Raw genomic sequence first — 8,160 nt, forward strand, 5'->3', positions numbered from 1 at the left:
TTTATTAATCAAATAACTATAAAAAGGTGTTAAAAGAAGAAATCTGTTACTTATCCAATGCACTAAATTGCAAGTGTTAAAATGCAGACAAACACAACTATCTCAGAAACAGCAAGTAATATCAACTCTAGGCTAGATTTACATCCATGGGTAAAATGAGGATCTCTCTCAAGGCTGTGCCCAATTCCACAGTTTGTATGCTAATTTTTACAAACTAATGGCATCAAGGTTTCCTTTTTTTCCTTTACTTGCACACAGTCCCAGTAGAGCCACTTTCCAAAGAACAGGGATACAGAACTCTTCTATGCAACCATACTTTATGCAAGGTAAGACTCTATTTCTGGTCAGCTCAAATGCCCAAAGTGATTCATTAAAGAATTTTCAACTTAACATTGAATATTCATGTTGGGTTGACCAAGGCTGGTATCAGAAACTGACTGGAAGTGAAGTATGGTGTCCAAGGCTGAAATTCTCTCTGAATGCAAGTCGACTACTTAACGGTTTAAAAAATTGCTCCTAAAATGATATAGTTTCTGTTCTTGTTATAAATCTGAGATGGCCTCTACAAAACCATGCATGATCTGCCTACCACCTCATGAATGCTTGAAATCAGAGGAGGGAAAAAAAACCCAAATCAATTTCACTTTTACCAACAGGAGGACTTTCACTTGGCACAGGCCAAAAAACCCCAGCTGCCTCCTGTATCCGCCAGCCATTTCACAGCATTTCAAATGCTACTTCCTAGATGCCAGAAATAGATGTATGTGCATGTATTTGCATGCAGTTATTAACGCCTCACCAAACCTACTTTCCAACTTTCTCATTTTGAGAACCCTAAAAAAAGTACTACAAGACACTGTGTGTAACCTGTGTGCCCCTTTGAAGATGTCTCACTACATGAATCATATCCTTTTTCTCTACGAAGATTTTAAAATTAATCCTTTCTTACAAAACAGTCAAATAAAGCCTGTTTTGACACCAGTAAGGACACTGCTGATTCAGCCACTAAGGCTAACTTGAGGAAATTCAGTGTATTTCCAGCTCATGGTTCATTATAAACAGGAGTCCATTTTCCACCATTACCGCGTGGTGCTGGACCCAGCCTGCAGCCCCCCAGAAGCCCTACCCAGCAGTTGTGCAAATGCCGTGGCAAGAGCTGACGCACGCAGCAGGCAGCCACCCAGCTTGCAAAATCTGTCAAGATTTCAAAACTGGTACGGGGTTTGGGCAACAACTGTAACAGTTAACCATGTAGATTTATCACAAGGTTTTGCTAAATTGTGAAGAAACGACAATCTGTAAGATATTAATCTATTTCATATGTTAATGTCTCTCTAATTTGTAATGGATATATTATCAAGGTAAATGGCTTGGCCTAATAGAAGATATTGCTAGAAAAATATTACTTGGCAACTGTTAATCTTCTGAACTAGTTTCTTAAAAAAGGCCTGAAGGATTTTCACTCACCAGGCAAGATGAGCACAAAAAAATTCAAATAACTTGTAGCGTGCTACTTGTACACAAAAGCAATTGATAATGTAGAACTAATCTTTATCAAAAGCTAGCTAAAGCAAGACGTACTCCTTGTATTAAAGGAACTGATATATTCACATAACATAAAAAAGAAATTGCAAATAAATAATTAACTGCTGGGTATCCAATTTCCCCAAGAGTTCTGCATTTAAAGTGATCTCAAGTCTCATCACTTGAACAGTAGGAATTAATGATACAAGATTCAGCCTTATAGACCTGTTTATGATTTCATCTACTATTATTTTCAACTGATAACCAATCAAGCAAGACTTCATTTTTCTGCATGATAAACCATCCATCCAAGATAAAACACTGAGATGTAAAGAGTCCTCATGTAATATTCTGCCCTACCTATAACAAGCACATTTCTTCAAAGAGCTGAAAGTACCACTTCAAAGACAATAATGTCACACACCATCACCAAAAATGCTGCACTGTATAAGGGTGTGGAGAAAAGATCTTAAGGAAGTAGAAGAAAAATAAGCCAGCAGGCATTATGGCATTTCTTTTGCAAATTGGTATGACTTCGGATGGCAGGCACAAAGAAACTTTTTTTTTTTTGCCAGTGACTAAGGTACAAAAAAGCATAAAGGCAGTTACCTCCCCTTCTCATTAGACTCTTAAGTTTGATCAAATAATGACCAGAAACAGAGGGGAGCTTCAAAAAATGCTGCCATCAGAGCAATGGAATGTACTGGTTTATTCTGCATATAGCTCTGCACCCTGGAATCAGAGCACAGGGACAACAAAGACAGTGAGATCTGAAAATCCCTGATCTGTAACTTTTACATAACAAATTACGTTTTTTCCACTGATAAACAATACAAACACTCTCTGCAGCTATCATGACACTATCATGACAGAGATTTACTCAGGTTGACCTTTTATTCATCTGTGACATTGATGCACAGCTCAGGAAATACACATCCAAATTAAAACTGTATTAACAACTAAGACATATGAAGCACATCCAATTTTAATAAAATTTGCTTGTTTACTAAAAATTACACTGGATTACTAATTCCACAAAACCAAGAAAGATTAACAAACCTCATACCAATTCCACTGTAATAATAAGAAAAAAGAGATTTCATATTATGAAAGTTAGTTATAAAAAAAGTCATGTTCCAAAAAACTTCATAATGAAGAAAACTTACAACTTCAAAATGAAACATGCACAGATACATAAAATCATTATTTCAGCCTATGCTATCTATTCATTTTCGTTATAGATGAAATTCCAAAGAATAAGAATAGCTTTGGGATGACTCTTGGTTTACTATACCTGGATACAAATGCACAACACGCGTGTGTGTTAGCAACCAAGTCGGGACAAGGTCACATTCACCTATGGTAGCATTGTTCAGTGCTGGTATCAAAATTACCTGCCCAGGCTTATCAAGGGCTGGGAAGAACTTGTAATAAATAGTGATGAAATCTTTCTTTAACATGCTTACTATCATTTGAATTCCAATATAACAGCTTGAAGGGGCTGCTGAGATAGCATAGGCCTCTTTTGGACAGTAGCAATTAGTTACCTGTATTCTAGTCCCATCTTTTCATTTTCTTTTTTTTTTTTTTTGCTTTTAACAACTAGCTTGACCAATAAACCCCACATTTATATAAAAATTTCCTGATTTACACTTTAGTTCAGGCATATAGACTCAGAACTCAGAAGAGGCTGCAGAAGAACGCTGAAGTATTAGTCAGAGGAGCCTCACGACTAACAGCATAGCAGGCACACAGCCAAGGGTCTGCAACAACGGCCAGAGATCAGAGTTAGGACGGCTAGCCCGGCATCCAAAAGCACAAAAATGAACACCCAGGTTTTGGTGCCATCTCAAACAGGGCAGCACACACTACTTCTGCCACAAACAAGTTAGACGGCCAAGTTACAAAACTGTGCGCCAGAAGCATTAATTTAATTTATAACAACGCTCTTAGCTCTGGCAACTTTTATCTCCACAGCCCACTCCCAGCTAACCATTCATTCCAAGCCCAAGTGCTGGCCTAAGCAACTACAAAAAGCACTTTAAAGATTTTTCAGATGCAATACTCACTTGACACAGCAAGCTTTTTAGCAGGACTTTCTCACTACTTCTCCCACAAAGTACAACCTGAAGCAGAACTTGCGCAGGAGTGGTTTCAGGGCGAGCTCAGCCCTTCCAGTGGCTTCCTGGGTAAGTCTTGAGGAAGGCAGCACCTTGCTCTCCTGACACACAGGCTAACACACTGCTCTACCTTTAGCACAATGTTGGAAAACTTAACCTCCTGACACCACAGGGCACTTGCTCCAGATAAATAATCATCGCCTTTTATTACAAAAGTGTTTTCATAAATTGTAAAGAATACAAAACAGCTGAGAATCCAAAGTGGGATGCCTGCAAGTGACAGGAGAATGCCAAAGCTGATGACAAGTATACAAAGGAGAACTATAAACAGAGTTTTTCCAACTCTGGGAAATGCTGCAATTTATTTGGCCGACTTTCGATTTGCTTCTCATGGAATTTTAGGCATAAGAAATTAAACCTGATACGATTTGAGTCCTTACCAGCCCTGCAAACCTCAACTAACTTCCTGCAAGTCAGCAATCTCACTGGAGGCAGCAAGCAAAAAAGCCGACACAGGAATACTCCGAGCAGGCCGAACGCTACCCGCCTCCTGCACGGCCAGGCGCGGGCCAAGGGGTGGGAGAGGGAGCAGCAGGGACTCCGGAGCAGAGACGCTTCAAACCTGCCCTCCGCCTCCTCGGACCCCAGACCTCACCTCAGCCCCCCGCTGCCTGGCCCCGCCGGCCCGCGTTACCTTCCGCCCGCTCCTCCGGCCCTGCCCCGCAGCACCTCCTCCGCGGCCCGGGCCTCGCTCCTGGAGGCCACAGGCGGGCCGGAGCAGCGCCACGTCCCAACCGCCTCCCACCGCCGCCCGCGGGGCAGGCCCGCCCTCACCCGGTCACTCCGCAAGGCCGCACGGGACCGGGACGGGGACGGGGACGGGGACCGGGACCGGGACCGGGACCGCCTCCCGCCGGCAGTGGTGGCGGCAGCTGCTGCTCGGTGGTGTCCAGCGGCCTGCCTGGTGGCTCGTCGCCACCCGGACCCCCGCCCCGGGGGGGGGGTTCCCTGCAGCCGGGTCGCGGGGAGCGGGGCCGCGCGTGCGCAAGCAAGTCAGAAACGCGGAGGAAACGACTTATGCGCACGGTTTTGCTCGTCCTAATGTTTCCGTTGGCCTATCCTAGGTTTTAATTATTTTGATTTGCTACTGAAAATCTGTGCCGCACAGAGGTCTTCAGGAGTGCAATAAGGACGCTCCGTGTTTTTTAGTGGTCGACGCAAATAGCAATTAGGAGGCTATTGACTTAAAGCAAGCCCGGTGAGGGGAACAGAGGAACGCTGACACGCGTGTCTGTGGCGTACTTCTCCAAAATAGCGAGGGAAGTTTGAGATGGTAACACTCATGTTTGGACACAATAGGAAGTTCATGAGGAAGAAGGAGCCCAAAGAGTTGAGTCACAAATATCCCAGGCGAGACTTGGTTTGCTGTTTTCTCAGCGCTATGGCAAACCATGGAATGGATTGCAACCCCTCTTTCTCTACTGCTGCATGAATCATGAATACAAAACTTGATTATTAGTTACTATTGTATAGTTTTAAACTGGGGGGATATGTCACCAACCAACCTCCATTAACACACTTGAGAAATATGTGGGCAGATCTGCTTCCACAAGCAAAACAACATTTGTTTTGAGCAGATTAATTACCGTCTGTGTAATAAGGTCTTTGTTCAAAGTTACAGTATTATTCACTCGTAAAAAAAATTTAGTTATGTTTACACATTTACATGGTAAGAAGGAGGATGAAGTGAAACTAATCTCTTTGCCCACCTTTCTGTGGAAACGTGAAAACGTCGTGCTGGATGGAATGAGTGATCCATCTGCTGTTGTCTCCAACAATGTCCAAGAGGTATCAAAAATTTCAGAAATTTTGTTGAAGAGTTAAAAATAGTGATGCTGTTCAGATCCTTGCACTGCTCCTCTTCCTCCTCTTCCTCCTGCTGCTGAGGGCATCACCCCCCCATCTGGCACTGAAGTCTTTGTCACTGCCTGTGAGGAGTCAGTAGACACCCAGACTGAGTTCTTCTCTCGGCCTCGGATTTCATCTCGGTCTGCAGTCTGGGGATGAAAAGAGTGCGCTGTACTGCACGTACAGTCGTGCTGGCAAGGTCTTATGCTCCAATGTTAGTCCTGTTCTGAGGTGCAATGGGGATTTACACTCTGAGGCTGCCAAATTAATGCTTGGCACTTGGTGAAAACTAAGCCCAAAGGCAGCTTTCCTGTTAAGGTGGTTTTAAAGCGAGATCCAGAGCTAGTCTAAAATAATGTAGGCTCTTAAGGTATTAGGACAAGGAAGCCATATTTTTACATCACGGTATCATTACCAAATAGTGCATGTTAATGGAGGCAGTTATTAAAGGTAATGTTTTTAAGGAATATGAGAAAGGTAGACAATAGAGAGCTACGTTGGATAACTACCTCCTTAAGACTTTCCATTTAATATTTATCTATGTATTGGAAACAAGAAAATTGTTAATAAATCAATAATTTTAAATCAAACATTGTGTCAGATGCAGGTGCTGACATCTATAATAAGAAAGCAAGCCAAGCTCTACTTTCAGTGTTTTCTACTTTTTTGTGTTAAGATTTGAAAATGTTCTGCTCTTAAGAAGTTCATTACTTCAGTACTGTGAACAGCTGTTGCTGCAACCTGTTTGAATAATAAAACCAAGCATAATAAGACTGCTTTCTCAAATAATCATTTCTGAAACAAAAATATATTCATCTTTCATCAATAGTTGGCAGATAGGCCATCTTAATACAACTCAGAATACTGGAGATGGTTGGCAAGCATATGTAAATATCCATGTTTATAAGATGTAAAGTGATGTCGAAACTTCATTTAATTATTACTGTCTGGAATTTAGTATTTCTTCTATGTTCTGACACTTGGTTATATTGAAAGAAAGATTTAGGCACTTTGGTCAGTTTGAGCTGTACTTTATGCCACTGGTAGCCTCCACTGACTTTGGTGGAATTATGCACAATGTAAGAGACTGTTCATCAGGAGTAAGGCGGAAAGGATGTGCCACATAAGTCATAATGAAAGGACAAGAAATTAATATGCATGAGTATCTGAATAGAGGCCATGGAAGCTGTTGGGACCTTTGATTTTTCCTGCAGTGTGGCCCCATCCTCACTCAATACGAGATCTGCTACAGCAATTCCCCCAGTCAACAGGCTGGCCATCCAATTGAAATTCAGCACCTGACCCATACCCGTGTCCTGCATTACGGGGATGTGGCTCCGCAGATTTACACACCCTCAAATCCTCGCACCCGAGCACATACCCACAAGCTTCTGAACTGGGATAAAACTAAAAAGTACTGATGTGCTTTCCTGAACCAGAGCCTCAATCACCAACTTAGAGTTAAATTGGATCTTTAATACTCTATGTAATTAATTCTGAGAACAGGTTGGTCTCCTAAATCTGAGAAGCACTGTAGTAAAACATAATAGACCTCATTTGGGGAATTTCTCATTAAAATTACTATGATCTTTTGTTTCAGTACTGACTTTTCTGATCGCTCCCTATTAACACTCATGATGCTATAACTAGATATTGGTGGAAAACTGAGGGAATGTCAGAACATTTGAGAAGTTTCTTTTAAATTTTTCATTAAAATAATATTTTTCTCAAAAAATTCTGAACAAATGTAGTTGTATCTTAGATTTTTATATGTATATATGCTGAAATGTATTGCCTGAAAAAAAACCAACCACCCCAAATGAGGCTGGCTTGATTAATCTTCTTTAAAGATTTTATATGAAACACTTCAGAAGAATACATTTTTCCAGCTTCCAGCAGTTTACATTCAGATTGGGATTTAAGAGTCAAGATAGAGACTTTCAAATTTTGTCTGCCTAACACAATGAGTTGTTTTGCTTTGATTATTCCCATTACACAAATAGAACAAACAAATCTAGCTAGACTTTATTCTTAACTCTGTGTGTTAATAAGACATTTACAATACTCTGAGTAGATGCACAAATTTTGGAATGTATGTATATTCCCGTGTCCTAATTTTAAGTCGACAGACTTGGTCCATGCATGATTTTGAAAGCTTAAATTTGATTTAAGTTGTGTTAAGAGCCTGTAGCAATGCCACCACAGCATTTTTTTTTTTTAATAACGCAGTGTTAATTTTACAGAATCTTTTTAAAGCTATCCTGGGTTCCTCATGAAGACAACTTTTTCTTCTCCCTGTGGTAACGTTAGTCACATTTACTTGCAGTAAAATTAATTTTGGTTTGTCTTTTGCAATGAGTTTCTATGATTTCCATAAAGGTAGACTTGGGAATTGCCATTCAAAATGGCAACATTTCCTTCAAGTAATCAGACGGTTTGAGAGGGTACATTGTGTGCTGGATAGGAGGTTGGACTACTAGAACGCTTTGCCTCTGGGTGATGAGTGCTTTGCCAAGTAATATCCTGGCGTTTTGCAGAGCTCAAAAAGGGTTATCTGTAGACTAGATTCGAAATATTCTACATATATTTGAGAGCAGGAAGCCACTGT

The sequence above is a fragment of the Phaethon aethereus genome (assembly GCF_964289735.1).
Source record: "Phaethon aethereus genome assembly, chromosome: 3".
Classification (NCBI taxonomy): domain Eukaryota; kingdom Metazoa; phylum Chordata; class Aves; order Phaethontiformes; family Phaethontidae; genus Phaethon; species Phaethon aethereus.